Genomic DNA, 11,478 nt, shown 5'->3' on the forward strand with positions numbered 1-11,478 from the left:
TATGGCTCGATAAAGTAGTTAGAGAGATTTTAGGGGCAGTTACTCATTTGAATGGGTGCTCATCTGCCAACTATTCTCCGTCCCGACTTCTTGGGAGTAAGTCGGGTTTGACACCGACTTCTTAGTGTGAAGGTTGGTGCTTAGTAAGGCTCAATCCTCTGGACTAGGCCTTTTATTTGGACCTGGGCCTTTATTATTGGGCCAGGGAAGGAACAGTGCCCCTATTTGAGCCCAAGATCTTTATAAGACTTGGGTTCGAGTATTTTACTCGGGGTCGTAGTCGACTTGTTGGAGGACCGACGTGATTTTCTGAAACCGACGTGACTTTCCGTGTCTCTTCGGTTCTGACGGTTACGTCTAATCAAGCGTCGTGTCCGTTAGGGATGTGCGTAGACTTTGGTAACGGTGCATTCTCATTAATGACTGCCCCGTTTTTACCATTATGCCCCTTAGCATGTTTATAAATACTTTCCCTCTCTTTCATTTTTTCGTTTCTGCAATTTTTCAAATTTCTTCTTGCTTTGTTCGTGCCTCATTCTTGCATTCGGAGACCTCTGCTTCTTCCAACCTTCGCTTTTGGATAAAGGTTAGTGTTTTACTTTTATGACATGCTTTGTGATCGCATGCTTTTATTTTCTTTGGAGAGGGAGAAGTGACGTTGTAGGCTTTCGTATCCCCTTAGGGACTCTCGTTTTTTATTCTTTTTCCTTTTTCCTTTGTAGGTTTTCGTCATATTTTTAGAAAAATGTCTTCTGTAGAAGCTCTTTCTCAATGGGTTGATGTCACAGTCCTAGGAGAGGAACCTTTGGTCGATGCGGAGTTTATTACTCATCTTCGTACGCACCACAGGATTTGTGTTTCTGAGGATGACGAGCCGAAGTATGAGTTGGTAGTCCCGGGTCCAAAAGACCGGGTTTGCTTTGGGAGGGCCAATGAGGCGTCTTCTCATTTTTTCTTTATGTATGAATGTATGATCACCCGTCTGGGTGTCTTTTTTCCTTTTTCGGATTTTGAGATGTCTGTTTTGCACCACTGTCGAGTTGCCCCTACCCAACTTCACCCCAACTCTTGGAGTTTTCTGAAAATTTATCAATTTATTAGTCAAGCTTTGGACTTCCCGACTTCTTTGAGGATTTTCTTTTTTCTTTTCCACATGACTAAGCCCTTTAGTGGGCTAAACAACAAACAGCAATGGGTGTCCTTCCGAGCCATACAAGGTCGGAGGATTTTCACCCTTTTTGACGAATCCTTCCATGACTTCAAAAATTATTTTTTCAAAGTGCAAGCTGTAGAGGGTCACCACCCCTTTTTTCTGGATGATAACTCTTCTCCTCGCTTTCCCTTATACTGGCTGGAGGCCTCCCCTTGTGAGAAATATGGTCTGGATGACCTGGATGAAGTAGAGGCTGCCATTGTGGGGTTCCTCCGAGAAGTGTGGGGGAGGGCCCCATATTTGGATGCTAAGAAGTTTCTCCAAGGGTCTCCGACCTTTATCCAGGCGCAGCTAGGTAGCTTTTTCTTGTTTTAAATTTCCGACTTATCAACTGATCATTCCGACTTGTTTGATTCCTTAGCTATTGTTTTTCTTTTTCAGAAATGGCCAAGACAAATGCTCAAGAATCTTTCCAGAGAGTCCAGGAGGCCAAAGCCAAGTCTCGCGCTCGGGCTGGTGGTGCCAGGGTTATCTCTCCTCCTCCTCCTCCTCCTCGGAACATTGGGACTCTTTCCAAGCCCATTGTAATTTCTTCTTCAGCTCCCCCTCAGCCGCTCCCCGTCGTCCGACCTTCCCCTGATCCAAAGAAGCGCAAGACTTTAGAGTCTGGTGCTTCTGGTGAGGTTAAGGCGGATGCTATTGAGTTTGTCCGAAAGAATATCTATCCCCATGTTCGTATAAGCATGGATGATATGTCTGTTCGGAGCCACCTTACCACTATGGTCGAGGAGAGTCTCAAAGCGGCGGGGGTTTGTGGCAAACTCTTGGATATCTTTGAGAAGGCTCCTCTCAACTCTTTAGGAACGACCTCGAAGGTCGAGGAGCTGGAAGGAAGGCTTCGCTCATATCAAGAGCCTGAGGGAGAGTTGAAGAAGGAGATCGCCAAGCTGAGGGAGGAGAGAGATACCTTCCGGGAGAAAGGGAAGGTTTTGCAGGCCCAGTGCAACATGGAGATGGAGTTGAGAAAAACAGCGCAGGCCAGCTATCAAAGTTTATTCAAAGATCTTGTGTCTGTGAAGAATGATCTGCTGAATTCTCGGAAGGCACATGATGAGTTGGAGGACTCAATTGCTGATGGCGCCGAGGAGTCTTGGAGGATTTTCTTGGAGCAAGTCAGGGTGATTGCTCCCGACTTGGATCTTTCTCCTTTACATCCTGACAAAGTTGTTATTGATGGTGCCATCGTGGATCCTCCTGCCCCCGTAATCGTTTCCGAGTCAGAATTGAAGACTCGGGGGCAGAGGATTATTGAGTCCCCTCCTCGTTCTAAAGACGCTCCGAGTTCTTCAGTAGTTCCTCCTATCTCTTCATCTCCCATGGATGCCTCTGGTGGCGCTCCTCCTGACTCCGGTGGTGGTGATCCTTCTAAAAAATGATTTATGGCTATTTGGGGTCCGGCCTGTGGGCCCCCGTTTTTAAACTCTTTATTTATTTCTGGTTGGTGGCGTTGAACAATTTTCTTTGGCCTTTTGAGGCCGTAAACAAAATATTTTATGGGTACCCTTTTAATAAGGGTTTTAACTTAACAAAATAAATACCCTTTTTTGGATAAGGGTTTAAGTTACCTTATGCGTGTATGTTTTTTTGATTTTCTGAATTCCCCTTGACCTTTTCTTGAAAACCTTTCTTTTTGGCTTGTTTGTTTTTATGAGCTTTTTGTTTAAGGACTTTTGGGACAACCTTTAAACTTCTTCCTAGGTTTTCCTATCTCTTTTCGTTATCCCTCATACTCAACTTTGTTTTAGCGAGTTCTTATGACTTAGGTTATTTTTGCGATGCGTTTTTCTTCTACTCGGTCCTTCACTCCGATTTACGGGTCGAAGTATTTCCGAGCTTTTCTACTCGGGTTCTCGTTTTGACTTATGAGTCGGATTTGTTCCCGAGTTTTTACGATCGACTCATATAACCTCTTTACACCGACTTGTACCTCGTTGTTTTATCCTGACGACCATCTAGGTCGGTTCATGGGATTTTCACGTTTTGTCGAGCTTAAGTCGGCGCGTTTCGTAGAAAGACTTAAAAAGAATTTTATAAGAGATATCGTAGATGAAAAAAGATCTTTATTAATTGGAGAGGTACCTTCTTGCTACTAAGGGTTTTAATAGCCTATTTCCCTTAGCCTCTACTATGATGCCTCGTTAAAAACCCTTCTCCAGAAAAAACCCTTTTGGGAAAAAATCATGAAGTTGGGAAAAGAGTACATCAGGGAGTAGAGTTCGCTTTTAGCTGTAGTACCTTTTCATGTTACAAGCATGCCACGACCTCGGGAGCTCAGTGCCGTTCAGGTCGGTTATTTTATAATAACCTTTTCCTAAAACTTCATTGACTTTGTATTGTCCCTTCCAATTTGCGGCGAGCTTCCCTTCTCCTGATTTGTTGACTCCGATGTCGTTTCTGATTAAGACCAAGTCATCTGGAGCAAACGTTCTTCGAATGACTTTCTTGTTGTACCTTGTGATCATCCTTTGCTTCAACGCTGCTTCTCTTATCTGGGCGTCTTCTCGGACTTCGGGGAGCAAGTCGAGCTCCTCTTTGTGCCTCTGTATGTTTCCGATCTCATTATGGAGAATTACCCTTGGGCTTTGCTCATTGATTTCTATTGGTATCATTGCTTCTACGCCATAGACTAGTCGGAAGGGCGTTTCTCCAGTGGCGGATTGAGGCGTTGTCCTGTAAGCCCATAATACTTGGGGGAGCTCTTCGGCCCAAGCTCCTTTTGCTTCTTGCAATCTTTTCCTTAGTCCTGCCAGTATGACTTTGTTGGCTGCCTCGGTTTGCCCATTGGCTTGTGGGTGCTCCACCGAGGTGAACTGATGTTTGATTTTCATACTGGCTACTAAGCTTCTGAAGGTAGCATCAGTGAATTGGGTTCCATTATCCGTAGTGATGGAATAAGGTATCCCATATCTTGTGATGATATTTTTGTAGAGGAACCTCCGACTTCTTTGAGCGGTGATGGTGGCCAATGGTTCTGCTTCTATCCACTTTGTGAAATAGTCTATTCCCACGATAAGGTATTTGACTTGTCCTGGCGCTTGGGGAAAAGGACCTAACAAATCCGTTCCCCATTTTGCAAAAGGCCATGGAGAAGTGATACTGATGAGCTCTTCTGGTGGAGCCACGTGGAAATTTGCATGCATCTGACATGGTTGACATTTTTTCACAAATTCTGTGGCATCTTTCTGCAAGGTCGGCCAATAGAATCCAGCTCGGATTACTTTCCTGGCTAGTGACCTTGCTCCAAGATGGTTTCCGCAGATTCCACTATGTACTTCCTCCAACACCTCGTCAGTTCTTGAGGTCGGTACGCATTTTAACAGTGGTGTTGATATCCCCCTTCTGTAGAGGATATTTCTCACCAAAGTGTAGTGTTGTGCTTCCCTTCGGATCTTTTTAGCTTCTCTCTCCTCTTTAGGGAGGATGTCGAATTTCATGTATTCAGCTAAGGGGTTCATCCATCCGAGGTCTAAACCGACTACCTCAAGTACTTCTTGCTTGTCTTTTATTACTGAGGGTTCCTGAAGGGTTTCTTGGATCAGGCTTCTGTTGTTCCCTCCTGGTTTGGTACTTGCTAACTTAGATAGGGCGTCTGCTCTACTGTTTAAATCCCGAGTTATGTGTTTGACCTCGGTTTCTGCGAAGCGCCCAAGGTATTCCAAAGTTTTTTCCAAGTACTTCCTCATATTTGGGTCCTTTGCCTGATACTCTCCACTTATTTGGGAGGTTACCACTTGTGAGTCGCTGTATATCATCACCTTTGTAGCACCGACTTCTTCTGCTAGTTTTAGTCCAGCAATCAAGGCTTCATATTCTGCCTGATTATTTGAAGCCGGGAATTCAAATTTTAAGGAAACCTCTATCTGGGTTCCTCTTTCATCTACCAATATTATGCCTGCGCCGCTTCCCGTTTTGTTGGAGGATCCATCTACATAGAGTTCCCATGTATTTGGTTTTTCCTCCTGATCCCCTGCGTATTCTGCAACGAAGTCGGCGAGGCATTGAGCTTTGATCGCTGTCCGAGTTTCATATTTTAAGTCGAACTCGGAAAGCTCTATTGCCCATTGGACCATTCTCCCTGCAACATCCGTCTTTTGGAGGATTTGCTTCATGGGTTGGTTCGTACGGACTCTTATTGTATGGGCCTGAAAGTAGGGTCGTAGCCTTCGTGAGGCTATTACTAAGGAGTAGGCAAACTTTTCTAGTTTGTGGTACCTTAGTTCAGGGCCTTGTAGAACTCTACTGATGAAGTAGACTGGATGTTGTCCGACCTTGTCTTCTTTTATCAGGGCTGATGAGACAACCCTATTTGCTACAGACAAGTACAGGACGAGGTCTTTTCCAGGTACTGGTCGGGTTAGAATAGGAGGTTGGCTTAAAAACTTTTTGAACTCCTGGAATGCCTCCTCGCATTCAGGAGTCCATTCGAACTGTCATCCTTTTCTTAATAAGGAGAATAGTGGAAGGGATTTCAGTGCCGATCCTGCCAAGAATCTGGAGAGGGCTGCAAGTCGGCCGTTTAGCTGCTGGACTTCTCTCAAACAGGTCGGACTTTTCATCTCTAGGATGGCTCTACATTTGTCGGGATTAGCTTCGATCCCTCTTTGTGTTAGCATAAACCCTAGAAATTTCCCTGCTTCCACTGCGAAGGCGCACTTTGCGGGATTTAGTCTCATCCCGTGCAGCCTTATGGTGTCAAAGACTTGAGAGAGGTCTGACAAGAGGTCGACTTCCTTCTTGGTTTTTACCAGCATATCGTCGACGTATACTTCCATTAGGCTCCCCAGATGAGGGGAAAACACTTTATTCATCAACCTTTGATATGTGGCCCTCGCATTCTTTAATCCGAATGGCATGACCACATAGCAGAAATTAGCTCTGGGCGTGATGAATGATGTTTTCTCCTGGTCGGGCTCATACATCGGGATTTGATTATATCCTGAGTAGGCGTCCATGAACGATAAGTATTGGTACCCCGAGCTGGAATCCACTAGGGTATCAATACTTGGTAGGGGATAAGGGTCCTTAGGACATGCCTTATTTAAGTCGGTGTAGTCGACACACATTCTCCATTTGCCATTCTATTTTTTGACTAGCACTGTATTGGTTAGCCATGTTGGGTACTTGACTTCTCTGATGAAGCCAGCTTCCAGGAGTGCATGTACTTGTTCTTCTACTATTAGGGTTTGTTCTGGGCCGAGCTTCCGTCTTCTTTGCTGTACAGATCGGGATCCCGGGTAAACCGAGAGTTTGTGGGACATGAGCTCGGGATCTATTCCAGGCATGTCCGAGGCCTTCCAGGCAAAGAGGTCGGAGTTATCTCTTAGGAGCTTAGCCAATCCTTGTTTTAGGGTTTCCCCTAGATTGGCTCCTATATGAGTATTTTTCCCTTCCTCCTTACCGACCTGTATCTCCTCGGTTTTTCCTCCCGGTTGTGGCCGCAGCTCTTCTTTGGCCCTTGCGCCCCCGAGTTCTATCGTGTGAACTTCTCTGCCTTTCCCTCTTAGATTTAGGCTTTCATTGTAGCACTTCCTTGCCAACTTTTGATCTCCCCTTACCGTTGCTATTCCCGCGGAGGCCGGGAATTTTATGCAGAGGTGAGGAGTAGATACCACTGCTCCGAGTCGATTGAGGGTAGCTCTGCCGACTAAAGCATTATATGCTGACCCCACATCAATGATTATGAAGTCTATACTCAGAGTCTTTGATTTTTCCCCTTTTCCAAAAGTAGTTTGAAGGGGCAAAAATCCTAGCGGTTTTATTGGCGTGTCCCCTAATCCGTATAGGGTGTCGGGGTAGGCTCTTAATTCTTTCTCATCTAACTCTAGCTTGTCGAAAGCGGGTTTAAAAAGGATGTCCGCCGAGCTTCCTTGGTCTACTAGGGTTTTGTGGAGGTGGGCATTTGCTAGGATCATGGTTATCACTACTGGATCATCATGTCCAGGGATTATTCCTTGCCAATCTTCTTTTGTGAATGAGATGGTAGGGAGGTCGGATGACTCTTCTCCGACCTGATAGACTCTTTTGAGATGTCTTTTGCGAGAGGATTTGGTGAGTCCCCCTCCCGCGAATCCTCCTGAGATCATATGGATATGTCTCTTTGGTGTCTGCGGTGGTGGGTCTCTTCTATCCATGTCGTCTCGCTTTCTTTTTCCGTGACCGTCCGACCTTTCTATGAGATATCTATCAAGCCGACCTTCTCTAGCCAGCTTTTCTATCACATTTTTAAGGTCGTAACAGTTGTTTGTGGAGTGACCATATATTTTATGGTACTCGCAGTAATCGTTGCGGCTTCCCCCTTTTTTATTTTTAATGGGTCTAGGGGGTGGCAATCTCTCAGTGTTACAAATCTCTCTATATACGTCCACTATAGAAACTTTCAGAGGAGTATAGGAGTGATATTTTCTTGGCCTTTCGAGACCGAGTTCTTCCTTTTTCTTGGTTTCCCTTTCTCTCTCTTTTGTTGAGGGAGTGGGTCCGGGTCGCCAACTCAGGTCTCTTAATTTGGCATTTTCCTCCATGTTGATGTACTTTTCAGCTCTTTCCTGTATATCACTCAAAGAGGTGGGGTGTCTTTTGGATATGGACTGCGAGAAGGGACCTTCTCTAAGCCCATTGACTAACCCCATTATTACTGCCTCGGTGGGTAGGTCTTGAATCTCCAAACATGCTTTATTGAATCTTTCCATATAGGCTCGTAAAGATTCTCCAACCTCCTGTTTTATTCCCAGGAGACTTGGTGCATGTTTCACTTTGTCTTTCTGGATTGAGAACCTCATCAAAAACTTCCTTGAGAAGTTTTCAAAACTAGTAACCGACCTCGGGGGGAGGCTATCGAACTACTTCATCGCTGCTTTCGATAGAGTGGTCGGGAAGGCTTTGCATCGCGTAGCGTCGGAAGCATCAGCTAGATACATCCGACTTTTGAAGTTGCTCAGGTGATGCTTTGGATCCGAGGTTCCGTCATAGAGGTCCATGTCAGGGCTTTTGAAGTTTCTCGAAACTTTAGCCCTCATTATGTCCTCGCTGAAGGGATCCTCCCCACCTAGGGGTGGTTCTTCTTGTTCGTCGCGGGAGTTGCGACTTTTGAGGGAGGATTCCAACTGTAAGAGCTTTCTTTCTAACTCTTTTCGTCGTTCCATCTCCTCTTTTAGGCTCTTTTCAGTTTCCTTCTGCCACTCTCGTTCCTGCTCTAATTGCTCCAGGCAGCTGTGGACTAATCCCATGAGTTCAGTTACATGGGGTGGTCCTTCTTTTTCTGACTCGCGCCCTTCTGAGGAGTTTACCTTCGGGTTCTTTATTCCGGAAGTGCCTTCCCTGTGTTGATTATCGATTTCTTGGTGGAGGGTGAGATCCACATCGTTGTTGCCTGTGTCCAGATTCTCTTGTTCAGAATCTGTCTACACATGGCCTTCTTCGTGGGATCTATCCGCCATCGTTGGATGATCTCTCGGGTCCCCGGCAACGGCGCCAATGTTACGGTGGGTAATCGGAGATTAATAAGATGGATGGCTTTGGATGGCTCAATTGTCCGCGGATGGTGGCTTCTGAGCTAGTTTGCACGTTGGAGCCTCCTTCCGACTTGTGCTCGTGAATGAATGGGGGTGGTACCTGCAAAGACACTCCGATGCCTAAGTTAGCAAGGGTGTGAGCAGGTCTAGAGAGTATTGGGCTCCTGAGGGGTGTCAGTGTATTTATAGTGGTGAGCCAATAACCACCGTTGGAGTAGTACCATATTTTTAGGGTATTAACCGTCCCATTATCTTAGGGAGATTAAGATATGGCTCGATAAAGTAGTTAGAGAGATTTTAGGGGCAGTTACTCATTTGAATGGGTGCTTATCTGCCAACTATTCTCCGTCTCGACTTCTTAGTGTGAAGGTTGGTGCTTAGTAAGGCTCAATCCTCTGGACTAGGCCTTTTATTTGGACCTGGGCCTTTATTATTGGGCCAGGGTAGGAACAACTATATTTATAATATATTATTTGGGATAATTATATTATTTTAGTTAATATATATTATTTAAAAAAATATTTAAAATTTATCATTTTGTATTAAAAATATTATTAAAAATATATTATTATTTTTTCTTAAATAACATTTTCTTTTCTTTGGTTCAAATACTATGACAACAAAATTTTTTGTGTAATTGCTTCTACTCAATAAATATTATATTCATTTATTTTTATATTGCATGTAAAATAAATAATTAATGTTTAAAAAAGTTAATAAAGGAAAGAAGTATTTTTTTTACCAATTCTTAGGTGAATATAAAGAGATGATGTCATTTGAACTATAATTCATTGGCAAAAAAAGAAATACTCTTAATTATATATTAAATAGAATAATTATTTATTAGGCTCATTTTTATACAAATAAAAATTTTTCTTAGTTTTATATCTGTAATATTTTATACCAATTAGCTTCAGAATTTAATTATTTTTTGAATAAATTAATAAAAAAATAATACAAATAATTGTTTAAATATAATGTATTTTAATTTTTCATTTTATTATGTACACGTTGAGGTTAATTTGAAATAAAAGGTAATGGACTTGTTGTAACTGCTATGTATTTTGTGCTTTGACTGCGTCGTCATCTGAGAATCATGCGCCTTCATGGAACCGGGGTTCTTCTACAGAATCCGTTTTGCGTTTGGAGTTAGCTAACCAGCAGTGGCGATAGGCATGCGTCTTCTTTTTCTATGGCAGCAATTTTTCGGACTTTGATGATCATTTATGGTAGAGGTGGAATAGGGTGGGTTCAAGAGCGTCAAAATCTATAGCTAGCTAAAACGATAGTGGAAGCACCTGCCAGCAAACAAAACAATAAAAATATTTGAAGACATCACATCGATAATAATAGAGTAACAGAGGAGTTAATTTTTTTTGTTAGTACTGGTTTGTTTGTTCACTCCATGATAAAAAAAAAATAACAATAATAAATAAATTAAATTTACTTGATAATTTTTGATAGTAGGTTAACTTTTAAGGAGTGCTGCACTCCCTACTTTATCTGGAGTGCACTAGCTTTCGCCGAAATTTGGTTGCTCCCACATAAATTTTGTTATTTGCAAAAGGAAACCCTATTTATTTGAAAATTGTTTGTGGGTGCAACAAATATTGGGCCGGCCCGTCCAATGTCATAATATCTTCGGCCTATTTTTTTGTTATAGTTACTCGCAAGTATTTTTTATTGTGTCTAGTGGAGGACAAAAACATTTAAACATGGAAAGTTCAAGTAAAAAAAAAAACGTGAAAAGTTGAAGACCAAAAAAGAAAACCTGAGAAGTTTTACACTTTTACTAGAGAAAAATTGAAAGACAAAAAACAAGAAATGTATCATCTTATTGTTTGAAAGTGGCTTCTCTTCTCTAAAACTCAAATTCCCAAATTAAAAATGTATTCGATTTAAGAGTTTGATTGCGGCCAAGTTGCATAAACTACTTAGACATCCGCGATAGTTTCCATAATCGGTAGCTGATGGCTGGTCAGCATTTCGTTCTATTTGAATTTCTGTATAGAGTTATACATTGTACATTGAATTAAAGCAGTATTGATCAAAGATAAGCAGAGTACACTTATTTCATAGTTTTTATGTTATGTTTGTAGGCATTATTAGAGAAAGATCTGGACATGTACTGTGACGATTCGATATATGCATCATTCCAAAAAAAGGAGTGTTTGAGGAGAATGAAGTGAGCGACGGAGATGATTTTGAATGGGTTGGGGGACATTCAGATGAGTTTCGTCAGGAAGGCGACGGCATTAACAATTTTTAAAAAAGATAGTTATTTTTGTTAAAATGACGTGATGTAATTAGATGCACATATAAAGTGATTTTACACTTATTTATACTTATAGTGCATCAAAATTAAATTCTTTAAATGACATTTTAAAATTTAGCTGTTTGAATTGTAAGTATATATCTATCATATAAGTTATTTGTGCAATTTTTTAAATTAAAAATGTAATTGACTAATTTATTTTAAATTAAATTAATGTGGAATTTTATGTTTATAATTTAGAAGATATGAGTTTCATACTTAAAAATAAACTTTTTTTTTTAGATTTAATAACTCTGTTGATCCCTATAATTTTGCGAAATTTTCAATTAGGTCCCTAAACTTTTTTCCTTTTAATCGGGTTCTGCACCAAATTTTTTTTTTCAATTGAGTCTCTACACTTTTTTTCCTTTTATTTGAGTCCCTGCACTAATTTTTTTTTAGTTGGATCCCTATACAATTAAACCAATTATTACCAAGAGGGA

This window comes from Arachis stenosperma, chromosome 1 (assembly GCF_014773155.1).
Source record: "Arachis stenosperma cultivar V10309 chromosome 1, arast.V10309.gnm1.PFL2, whole genome shotgun sequence".
Lineage (NCBI taxonomy): Eukaryota > Viridiplantae > Streptophyta > Magnoliopsida > Fabales > Fabaceae > Arachis > Arachis stenosperma.